This window comes from Larimichthys crocea, chromosome XI (genome assembly GCF_000972845.2).
Source record: "Larimichthys crocea isolate SSNF chromosome XI, L_crocea_2.0, whole genome shotgun sequence".
NCBI classification, from domain to species: domain Eukaryota; kingdom Metazoa; phylum Chordata; class Actinopteri; family Sciaenidae; genus Larimichthys; species Larimichthys crocea.
In genome coordinates this window covers 5,855,391-5,868,131 of record NC_040021.1, presented here as the reverse complement: position 1 = coordinate 5,868,131, position 12,741 = coordinate 5,855,391, and the positions used below count along the sequence as shown (strand labels likewise).

Genomic DNA, 12,741 nt, shown 5'->3' with positions numbered 1-12,741 from the left:
GGAAGTACCATTAATAGCCATATTCCTCACAGGGAGGATATGGTTGACATTTTTCCATGTTTAGGAAGGACCATAACACTTTTTTTTTGCCTACAGTGGCATCCTTTACATTAATTGGGCATTGCCTCTCTTGGATTCTGTGAACAAACTCCTTCACCAAAGTGCAACACTGATTGCGGATAATAAATGATGTACAGTAGCTACATCTGTGTTCAGTGTGGTACAATGGACTGCAGGCCCATTAAATGCTGTCTGAATGGAAATGTACTCACTACCTGTCCTGTTTGCCTTGTTCTTAAAGGTTTTGTTCAGCTCCCGGTAAATGCTGCACAGCCCTGATGGCATATCAGTGCTTGTATTACAGGCATAGATGTGTTTGTATGCAGCAAAACTACACTTTGAGGACTTGTGCCATTATGGATGGTTCTCCCATCACCACCTCTGCCAGCTGTGTTTTTACTAGTGAGATGGATGGCTGGCTGACTGGATAGAGAGAAAAGAGTGAGGGGATCGCTGACTTGATGGACTGACTACTGGGTTACTTTATGTATCCATCTCTCTCTTTCCCACTTTCAGTCTCAGCATCTCATCTCCTCCCACATGCTCTCACATTGAGTGAGGAATCAATCCTTCTCACTTCCATTATCTCTCCCTATCTATCTCTGTCGCTCTCTCCGCCACTTCATTCTGGCCATTCTCTAGCAATCGAACACACACTTGCTGTGGGCACAAACGAGCGCGTGTCTCTCCAGTCCCACAGCAATCATACCACGTCCTCATTAGGTCTATTCTAGTGGTCCGCCTTATCCTGCTTCATCCCTTTCCCCATATAATTGGGCAGAAACCTCTGCCTACCTGTCAGCAGGAGCCTGAATACAAAAAGCTGCAATTTCTCCCTTACCGCCACAGGGTCTATTAACAATGTGTAGGTTTTGACAGTGGCCTCAGACCAACTATGGGTCATTGCTGCCCAGTGTTAGGTTCATCAAATCTGTGTATCCTGTGGAGTCAGATCTCATTCGAACCCCCACACCCTTACAACCTTACATATCAAGGCTGCACTGTGCAGAGAAAGAGATGGCTTTGAAAAATGACTAATCATTTAACTAATGTTAAAGCTATGTTCTTCAGGTGACCCCGTGCAAGGCTGGGTAAACAGGTGTGTGCATTTACAAAGAGAAAACAGTTCAATAAATTACACCATACTTCCTTTTTCATCCTGCATTTTTGCTGTGTCTGGCTGATTCAAGTAATCATTGTGCAAACACAGGCGGATCTATCTTCTGTGTAGCTATGATTTATGTTCCCCAAAGGACTCTTAGTACAATTATTTGCTGTGTGAGGAGTGAGGAATCACATTTGTGCAATACCACTGTTTTTATTCTTTCGGGAGAACTTTTCGTCGGTGTGTAAAGATGCAATACATAACACTTTCAGTAATCAAAGAGTGTGGAGTACAAACAAGGGGGGGAAAAAAATAGAAATAAACATTTTGTCGTATTGTTAGGACTTGTGTTTTTACATAACTGGTTTGTGTGGCGGCAGAACCTGTGTTGTTTTTACTTGCTTCTTGCATAGTAGAGGAAATTTGAAGATCAACCGTACTTGCCACAAATGTGAAGTTAATTCATGTAGCTTTTTATAGCACATGTCATAAAGTTTTTTACGATAGAAAGCAGTATGAAGTGTAAAAACAACATTTGTGTGCATGTGAGGACTCAATGAAGTGTGTGGAATTTATTTAAGAACCTCTAAAGTTGAACTTTGAAGTAAAGTATACATGCGGTGGATTGTAGATTGGAACAACTAGCAGGAATACAAAAAAACAAAACAACTGTTATGTGGAAATTCTGGCAGCACTACAAACAGACAACCCAAAGCCTTGATCTGCGTGGAGGCTCTGTACCTAAGCTTATGTTGCAGTTGCACTAATAGTTTCAGCTACAGGTAGTCCTAATGGAAAGAGAGCATGTGTCATAAAAGCAGCGGGGTAGTTTTAACACACCCTTAGAGTTAAGCTGATAATCTGCCGTTTATTGAGCTATTGCAGAACCTGTTTGTGAGCGGGTTTTATTTTTCCTTGAAAATCACCCACACTTTAATGTCGAGTGCGACCGGCTCAGCCGTTCCCTGTCTGACCTGTCACTTCCTTAAGGGAAGCAGGAAGCGACTGAGATGTATTTCCTGTTGTAATGTGAGACAAATTCCTTAGCTAAAGCAAAGGATGGCACAGCCTCGTGTTGGAAAGGCACAGCAAGGACTTCACTATACAATATATGTATTCACTGCACATTACATCAACCTGCATTAAACATAAACTTAGGTGTTTTCCTGTTTCTCTCGCGTTATTTTGGTTTGGCTTGACTGGCTCCATTTCACAAGTAAGATTATTACAGCATTACTAATATTATTTAGTCAGAAATGTGCATTTCGTTTAGTTTTATGTGACCTTTGTTGTCCATTAGTGAAAATGTCTGGCCGGGCTGGGACACTGTGGAGTTTCAGCCCATTTAAAAACCTCTGTTCAATCCCCTCTTGACCCGTCTGATCTAACTATACTGTGTTTTTAAAGTTCCAGTGTGTAGGATTTAGTGGCTTTTAGGGGTAAAGTTACAGACTGTAACCGACCAACTGGCCTCACCTACGCTTCCAAGTGTGTATGAGAACCTACGGTGGCCTTGAACATCGCGAAAAATGTCCTGTCAAGAGCCCGTGTCTAAATGAAAAGTTTTTATTTTATGTGATCATTCACTAATGAAAACACTGGACCTTTAATGCGGTGAATTCATGACATAGTTGTCCTCATTCACATGTTATTCTGCTTCATTTGTCAGATAAGAGACTGTGTGAAATCAGGGTGTAATGGTAACCGACAGTCACTGTCAAGCTCCTGTGCTGCGGCGATGGTAAAATCATTTCATGATTGTATTGCAGTCTTACAAAGTCAACATAAATACAAGTTAATAACACCACCTGTGCTATGTGATGAGCTATACTGACATTTATAATGAGAGTTCACAGATAAGATTGAATGCGAAAGAAACTTTACTGAAGAAATCTTAACTTTACTGCAACCCAGCACCCGACTCACTGGGGAGGCTTGCATCATAATTTTTTTATTTTTCCCTGTACACACCAAGCTGGCATTTTTAAGATTCATCCACTTTGGGTAAGAAATGGCTTTCAGTGCTTTTTAGAGGGTCGACACTGAATGAAAAAGGAAGCACGTCTAAATTTAACCGGTTTAATGTGGATATACTCTTAAGAGCTCAGGTGGTTATCTGTAGAAGACCTCTGATGCTTTATTCATATTTCCATTCCTTATTTGTCCTTTTGTGATTCCTGTCATTGCTCCACTGCTGTCCGTCTGTCTGTCTGCACGTCTATCCTCCTCTGTCTTCCTGCACAGAGTGAGCTGCCTTCAGTGTTCAGTCCTACTCACTCCTCTCCTTACTGCAGTGCTGTTCCAAGCTCACTGTTGCCCACGCAGTGCTGCGCCATTTTGGAAATCTCCAGCTCTATCCTGATAGCTGTAATCCATGGCTTTGTGTCTCTGTGGCTAAAGAAGTCACCTGTGCAATGAGGCGACGGAGAACAAGACACACTCTGTGGACTTTCATATGGCCCCGTGTTACACGTTTGAAGTGAACTTTGCGGTACAGAATTGAAACCGACCTAGTGAGACCATGCTGAGATGAACTTCCTGCTGGGAAACATGTAATTATCTTCTACATACCGTTCTGCCTCTCTCCCTCCGTCTCTGAACTTTTGTGTACCAGTATTTTGTGATGCATCAAATGGGTCATATAATTTGAGCACGCTGTCTGTTACCAGCATTTTATTTACTCTTTTATTTTTGATGACAGGGCAGTGGATCGGTTTGCGCTCTCTACTTTATTCCTCTCAATTGTGTTTTGCTTTTATTCCAAAATATTCCTTTCTTAAATTCTTCCTCGTTCCTCGTCTTACCCTGCGTATCTCTTCTCCATCCTCTTTCTCAACCGCCCTCTCTTCATTCCCTTCCTTTATCTCTCCACAGTACATCAGCCCCCAGCCACCATGTTAATTACACCACACTTCTTTTTCTCTATTATTCACCACGCTGCAAGTTCTGTCACCCCTCACACGGCTGTGCCTGCCTTTGCTACATCACCAGCGTTTTTTGCCAGGGTCTGCAGTGGCTGTCGAAATGAGGAGGGGGGGAGGGGGCGTGTACTGGTGCCCAGTTCAACAACAAATGGCTGCTTAGCGTCATCTGATTGGCACAGATTAGAGGGCTCTTGGTGCTGGTGCGGAGGTGGCTCTTGCAGAGGACCAGGTGGCTTCATTGCTGCTGCTGTCTGAGTGCAGCTGACTGAGACGTTTGCCTAAAATGCGTTTTGTGACATTTTGCCTCTATTAAGTGCAATTGAATTTACGAAGATAGGTGCTCAAATGAAGCCCAGTTCCACCTGATTTTAATGATTTTATTTTTAGCCCTGTCACCTCGCTGCTGATGTCAGACCAGACAACAAACAGATGCCGCAGCACTGACAAGGAGGGATGGGGGAAAAATAATCATTCCTTAAATGCACCGCAGTTCGCTTGAAGAGTTTAGCACTGATGCACAAAGCATCTTAATTATAATTCAGAGAGTTTCCCCCAGGCTATTTACATGTCATCTGCCATCCTAATAGCACACCACTTGCCTCCTTCTGGCTGGCTACTTCTTTTACACTTTGGTGAATAACATTTTTGTGGAAGATGATTTACTGAATTAACACGATGAACATGATGTTAATCAGCCTCAACAAATTCTGCTCCTCGATCTTGGTTTAGTCAGTTTTAATTAAGTAACTTGACAGATATACACAGCACAAAACACACATCTTTATTCATCTTTTTGCTAGTATCACACTGATACTGAGTAGTGTGTCACACACACACACACACACACACACACCATGCAGCTACTGCCAAATCTCTTTGTCTGTGGGGCATGAACAGCATCCTTCAAACAGGCAGCTTGGTTAGTTTCAGTTGCTTATTTTAGACACCGGAGGGTTATAGTAAACGGATTGGAGATAAGGAGGACCTTTTGTTCACTCGATGTGTGTCTGAGGTGCATGTGTGGATTATATATATATACTCTTTACTTATTCATTGTCCTATGGAGCCACCCAAGAGTGAACAAGGTGTGACACAGTGTGTTCTGCAGCAAATGTCAGCAGTAAATGGGTTCGCTTTAGTTTAAGCTACTGTAACGCTCTGCGATGGCTTCGTGTTTGAATATGCATTACGCTCGATCACGACCGTTACCAGTAGTGATCGGTCCTGTTTATGAAGGCAACAGTGAGAGTACAGACAGGAAGTGTGTGTGAGGCAAGAGCAATGGTGGGCACTGTGGCTTCAACATGCAGAAAACGAGAACACCACATACAGAGGAAATCCTACACCAACAGTTTGAAAAGTCATTCAGTGCAAAGTAACAATACATCCTTTGCTTTCTAAAAACCAAACGAAGAAAACATGCTGTCTGTGTAGGCCTTTTTTCGAAAAATCTAATCTTAATGCCACTCCGGGCATGTAAACCGCACATCCTGTCTGCCAGTCGACAAGGAAGTTTTTATGCCCTCCAAAACTGCGGTACAGGAATTTTATGAACTTATGTTGTGCCTCATCAATCCATTTAGCAACCATCTGTCTGTCTCATGGATGGGTACACAGCACGGGATAAATGTGCTTGTTATCTAACGGGGGGTTTTAAGCAGAATGACAGAAAACAGAAAAATGTGCATAGAACAATATCCGCCCATCCTAACAGTACAAACTGAACCTCTTGTGCATTATTCATATACCGTAAAATCAGGGCTACAGAAGCCAAAACGTTTCATATCAACTAGATTTAATAGGAACTTACAGTGGAACTCCATGGAAATGTGTTGGCTTTATGTGAACATCTCAAACATGCATAACTCAGAGGTCTTTTTTTTTTTTTTAATTGTTAGATTATGTTGTTGCATCAAAATTACCAGTCTATAAATAACAAATCAGGCTAAAGAAAGAGAGGGAACATCACTCTATCTATTAAGAAACCATGCAACCCCCACCCTCCCAAAATCCTCTCTGCTTGACATAAATAATAAATCGGCACCGTCACGACAGCAATTGGCTGTATAGACATCACACGACCCAGATACCACTGTCCTGTGTGCTTGGTCTAGAACCGACCTGATGAAGAGTAGCTCACTTGGGTTTTATTTGAATAGAAACATGTCAGTATTACACAAACCAGTACAACAATGTCATCATTGTGTTATTGGACTGTCAAACTGCTGTACATATTTCACGTGAATTCATATTTGCTAAATAAAATCATGTGCACTGTATGACTTAATTTGTTTTCACTTGATATAAGAACGTGGATGTATAATAACTTGAAAACAGGAGAGGAAACTGACGGTTGGACCCCTGAAACAGAGTAGGAGGAAGGCAAGGAAGTGTGTGTTATGAGTGTGAGGGTGAAACAGGTATTGTTGCCTTGCTTTGGCAATGGTTTGTGGCTTTGATTAAACTGCATTGCTGAGCATACACGTGATGTTGAGATAAAGTCACTCTTCCTGTCTATATTCTCAGTGTGCCGGCATGTTAACCAGTCTTTCCAGCTGTAGGTACAGTGGAAAGACATACACACACACCCACACACATACACATAGCTTATTTGTGTCATTGTTGCACACTGTGCCCTCCATTTCACATCACTCATTTCACTCTATCTGTCCCCCTTTCCGCATAGAAAGAGGCATCATCATAGCTGTTAACCCAGAGGGATGGAGCGAGGGCTGTTTGGACAGAGTTTACACCTAAAAACACAGAAAAGTGTGCAAGCTAACAAGTGAGCAAGAGAAAATTGTTAGACCAGGACAAAAGTATTTAGTAAAAAATAAATCCTATACATGTTTTTTTTTTTTAAATGGCTATTATAGTGTCAGTTTCCAGGAATGTAGTCTGCCTTCATTGCTATAAAACAATCCAAATGAACAGCACAACAACCTCTAACCTCCCTTTTTAGTTTCCACAAAAACATAACCTTGCAGGTTAGGATTTGTTTCTACATTAGTTCTAATTAGGTGTACAACAGAGTGAATAAATGTTGCTGCTGCCTCGCTCATGACCTTTTTTTAAGCACAGTCCTGAAGTTCAGTGCTAAATTGTTGGAGCACTATTTTAAGGAAGCTGTAAATTTATTCTTGTTGAGTATTTGTACGTCATTTGGGAGACTTGTGTCAGCTAATACCTAAACAAGTAAAATTACAGATGCTTCAGGATTTATTCTTGCTGCCAAGAAGGGAGTGTCTTTGCTTGTTTAAGATTTCCTTCATGACATCAAAGGAGCCCATGATAAACTTGACCTAGCGGTCAAAGATATTGGACAGCTCTTGGACAGCCCTTACAACCTGGAACTCCCCTCAAAGGCTTCAGGATATTAATGTAAGACAGAACAATAAGTACAAAATCAACATTTCACCATGTGAAAACCAAAGTGTGGGTGCCAGGCAGACTTGAGCCAAATGATGTGATGGCTGTTGCCTCAAACAGCCACCTGATGAAAAAGCCGGAGGAAAGGTTCTCAGTTTGTTTTGAGTGTTTGTCTACTGGTTTGTCCATAATGGTGCACTACCTCTCTCTTCTAGACCTCACTTTGTATCACCATGGCGATAAGTACTTGTACAGTCATGTTTCTGTAAGCGCTTGTGTATGTGGGAGAGGAAGAGAGAAAGAACAGGACGACTGATGTTTCTTCCCTTCCCACAACCTTGCTTTGCACCATACATTACTGTTACGCGTTTTCAAATGCAATTATTAATGCAGAGACAACTGCCATTGTGTCATAATTTTATGAGATACCTCAGTGCCTCGAGTTGTCTGAGACATTTTCTGTTATTCGATATAGGTGACCCTTAACAAAGATTGGGGTGTTTTGTTGTAGCACTACAGTCTCTCTCATCCTGCTTATGAGTTTGTTCAGATGGGCTATTTGAGTAGCATGACATCCCAGTTTGGCTTTGGTTTGACTTTTAAACACTAAAGTGTTTAAGTCGAACATGCAGAATTCAAAAGTAAAACTCAAATGTCCATTTCCATTTCACAGCCAGGTGTTTAAGAGGGATATTCCCATTTCCATACTGCACCGGCTTGTGTTGTGGGGAATATTTTGTAATAGTAAAAGACCTTCAGTTTTCTGTTGGAGATCATGTTAAAAAAACAAGCATACTGCAAAATTATCTCAAAGCTTGCCCGCGTTGTTGTGAATTGTGCAACGGGGTGAACTTGAATATAAAAAAACCTCCTCATGAGGGCTTTATTCTACACTGGGAAATAATTTAAGCTTGTTAAACTTTTCTTAAACAGTACAAAACTTCATGCCTCCAACCTAATGTAGACCAATGGGTCCCCATTCTTTTCAAAGCTCTACCAATTAGACTCAATCCACAAAATCCAAATGACAGATGTGCATAACATTGACAAACTCCATTTATTCCTAAATAAGATGAGAGAAAGAGATTCATTTCCTTCTACTGATGTTTCTAATGGTACAACAGTAGAAGTCACAGAGTAGTAACACTGCATTGCCCTCCACATAGCCAAAGATGCATCTGAAATCACACTCACATAACTACCTGCAGTGTGCCTTTCTCTTCCTCCTCTGAGGACTGTGTAGTACTCTTAATGAGAGTTGGGGAGAATGAGAAAAAACAGTGAAAGTGTAAAAAAACAGCGAAAGAAGAGTTGGAGAACAGATTGCAGGGAGAGGGATTATCTGTATGTTAGGGAGACTGGGAATTAAAACGAATGATTTGTGGCATAGTCTGCCTCTCTGCAGCCACAGAGGACCAATTACACTGACAGATACTCAGTAACCTTTAGCATGTCTAAATGAGGTCGATTCCTGAGGTAAATATGTGGCATTACTGCTCAATGCGGCAAAGTACTACCAAGATTGTCTGTGGGCCTAGTCAACTGGAAACAGTTAACAGAGGGACTTATTTGCATCTTACTGAAATGGTGTTTGGGATCATGGGTATGACCATTACCAAACCATGAAGTGTTGCTGCAATATCCTTAACAGCGTTTGATATTAGAGTTACAAATCTGGTTATTGGAGAGTGATTTAATAGGCAACTGTCCCCTGAGGCAATTCGGTGCTAAAAGACTGTAACTTCAGATGATGCTTACTTAATTGACTAACTCGAGACTGCTGAAGCTTGTGAAACAGATTTCGTCTTACATTAGAGAATGACTACAATGGGCCAATAACTGCGTTGTTTCAAGATAGACTTGAAGAAGACCTGTACTGGTGCTGGTACTTCTCCAAGGCTCTGTGAAGTACTGAACAAGCAGTACTTTGGGATACGTCCTAAATTAATCAGATGTGTTGTTGTTATCATCATCAGTACTATACTAAATATACAGTAAATAAAAACCCAACACCTTGTTTGTCTAGCTATCATTGTTTGGCAACTGCTCTCCATGGAGGTTCCTAACGTAGAAGAAAGGCTTCTATGAAGATTACATCATGACGATGTCATGTGGTTGCCTGAATAGTAATGACGAGTGAGGTAAGTATGATTCATGATGTTTTGGAGACCTGTGTCTCCAGTGTAGACTTGGCGCAAGTTAATATGACTCATGCTGATGCTTGTGAGGTTAAGTAATTGTGACGGACCAGGACTTTTGGATGTCTGATTTCAACGTCATGCTGTGCCGATTGTTTTAGTTGTTTTATAAGCAGTTATTAATTGAAGAGCTGCTCCAAGTATAAGAGTCAATATCATTCATTATTAATTGATTATTCATGCATTGAACTGTTTGTTTGTGCGTGGGCGCCACTTTTACATGTTCAACTGACTTGCTGTGCACTGGCTATGAGACTCCAGGCTTCGCAAGCAATCAATTGGAAATAATTAACTCAAGTGTACCAACTGAACCCCACGTCATTTTCCCCATAATTAAAGCCAAATTACACAGTCCTTTTCCGAGAAGCCCCCTATGGATTGCTATCAGTTCGTTTTATGAAATTAAAAGAAGGAGGAATAAATGACAATATTTATGGATTAATTCACTAAAGAGCACAATGTCACAAGGCCGTCATTATTGCTGCGATGGGGATTTAAAAATATGTAACCATAGTGCTTCTCATGCTTGTTTAAAATGTGTCTGGCTGCTACAGGTTGTTGTCTAGCAGCACAGCTTGCCGGTATGGACAGCGTGTGACTATGAATCTGCTCCAGTGCGGTGAGTCATACACACCTGAAAATTACAGAGCAGCGGGCTGTGTAACTAACTGACTAACTGAGAGAGGCTACTGCCGAAATGAAAAAGGAGACACAGTCATAGGAAGCTCCTTGAAAAGAGAGGACACAGAAAGTTAAATGGAGGTTTCTGTGGGTGTGTACGCGTTGTTTGCGAGTGTGCTCAGATGCAAAGACTGAAATCTTTTGTCCCTTTCTTCTGCGTGTTCTCAGAATAACGTAAATTGGAACCAGTTAATTTTTTAGACAATTGCAGAGTGAATCAGGGCTCCGCATTGATTAATCAGCTTGTATTGTAGTTGAAGAAAATGGATAGTTTTTCCTAGGCCTGTGTTTAGTGAAGATCGCCACCTTGTAATCACGGAGCAGTATTTTTCTTTATAGAAGGGGGCTGAAGAAAGAACAAGATTTAAAGAACAAAAAGGAAGAAAGAAAATTATACGCTGGTGTCAATGGTTCTGTTTTTATGTTAACAAATATTGCCATTATTCACTTGTTTCCCAAGGGAGACCTCATTACCGCACTGACTGGTGAGTCAAGTCAAGTCACATCATGTCAAAACATACAATGTATAATGGGTTTTACAACCCTTGGGAACAGACCCAACCCAAACTCTCTAAGAAGACAAGCAGGAGGAGCCAAAAAACTTTGGACATAAAGGAAATGATGGAATTAGCCTCTTAAGAAATGGAAATTCAAAAAGTGATCCCCCCTTCTTTGATGGTATAGATGTGTAGGTGGGAAATGAAAATTAGAAATAATCAGAAAAGGAGACAGACACTGACTCAAACCTTGACAGCATGTCCTCTCAAACACCTGCTGCCAAGATGCTGCTGGGCATAGGTGTGACCGTTAAGGCAAGATTGTCGTGTGTCTGTGTGTGTGTGTGCACATGCATTTGTTCACAGTGGGTGCAAAGCCGCTGCAGGTATCACAAAGTGCCTTAGGACCAAAATACATGGAAAGGTCCAGATTATGACTCAGACATCCAGGGTGCACCCACAAGTGTCTCACACACAAATACACACAAACAAAAGGAACCAGATGATGAGGAATGTTGCATCACAGTATTTTTTTTTCTCACCAAAGTCATCTTTCCCAGGCTCTTTAATCTTTAGTGTCAGTGGATGGAAAAGAGACATATTTCAACTTGACTGAATATAAATAAAAAAAAAACACATCAGCAACGATGACTGCTCTGCACCAATAGCATCCCATTTTAAACAAAATGCGGCTATTTCAAACCTCTCGTGTGTCAAAATGAAACAGTAGCGGCCTGGTGTTTTTAAACGCTACATAGCCATTTGAAAGCCAAACAGCTTTTCATCTCAGCTTGTCTGAGTGTAGATGACGAATGGTAGGCCAAGATGCGAGGGAAGATAGGCAAGGAAGAATAAATCAAACATTATTCTCTTTGAAAGCTGCCAGGCAGCAGGCAGTCCAGTGTGTTGGAGTTTCAGCTCAGAGCCTTTCAAAGTGAAACTGTAATTGTGTGGAAAGATAAACTTGCTTCGTTGTTTTTTTTTTTCTCCCTCTGCAGGCTCGGCGTGGGGGTCTCCTCTCCAGCTCACTGAGATGTAGAAATGGGCTTTTTGTGGCGCTCTGAAGTCCTGTTGTCTTTCTTCTCGTGTGTGAAATTGCAAAAGGCGTTCACACATACACTCCCCCTCTCCCGAGTTATCGCAGAGCGGCAATGCAGGCAGTGGGAGGAGATGAGCATTGAAATTTGATCGAGTGACGAAGAGGTAAATGGCTGTCCTATAATGGAATATATCAATTTTGTTATGGTTACCTGGTACCTGAGAGTTTTGTTATTAATAAGTCTGAAAATCGTTAGTTTTATAACAAAACCGCTGTGAAAAAAAACTGACTCTATAGAAAGATTAATGTTGAAGGTATAGCTTTAATCGTAACGTATTAGTCATATGACCAGTAGCAGAGCTTTGATTGTTTCATTAACAGACGTTTTTGATTTAAATGAGATTTTTGCATTTCACCAAAGCTGACACACACACTTTATACGAATGTAACAATCTTACCTGGCCTCGATTTAAAAATAGACACAGCTCCCCTTTGACTGTAGATGCCTGGATCTCTTATACGCACAAATCACCTGAAATGACAAAGAACAAAAAGCTTTGAACGCTGCAAGGATTAACCTCAGACTCGTCATCTGGGCTAAATAAAAGTTTATTATATTGGGAACAAAGAAGATGTGATGATGCAGCAATGTCTGATGACAGGCAAACAACCTTGGGTGAGTGAGGGACCAGATTTGCTCTCGATTGTAATGTTCTGTGAAATCGCTTCAGTGGCATATTTTAAGCAAAGTGTAGATGGCAGCTTCTTATATTTTCTTTGCATTCAATTCTTCTACTATGTCCAATCACATAAAAGTCTTGAAAAACAAAATGTTTTACCGTTTTAAACCTCTTTGCTGCATGCTACC

At 41.2% G+C, this 12,741-nt stretch overlaps 1 protein-coding gene across 13 annotated transcripts in view; it reads left to right on the top strand.

Moving 5' to 3' along the window:
• The window catches only part of sipa1l1 (signal-induced proliferation-associated 1 like 1), a 76,337-nt gene that overhangs the window by 26,533 nt on the left and 37,063 nt on the right, over nt 1-12,741 (top strand). The gene's annotated exons all lie outside the window — the stretch shown is intronic.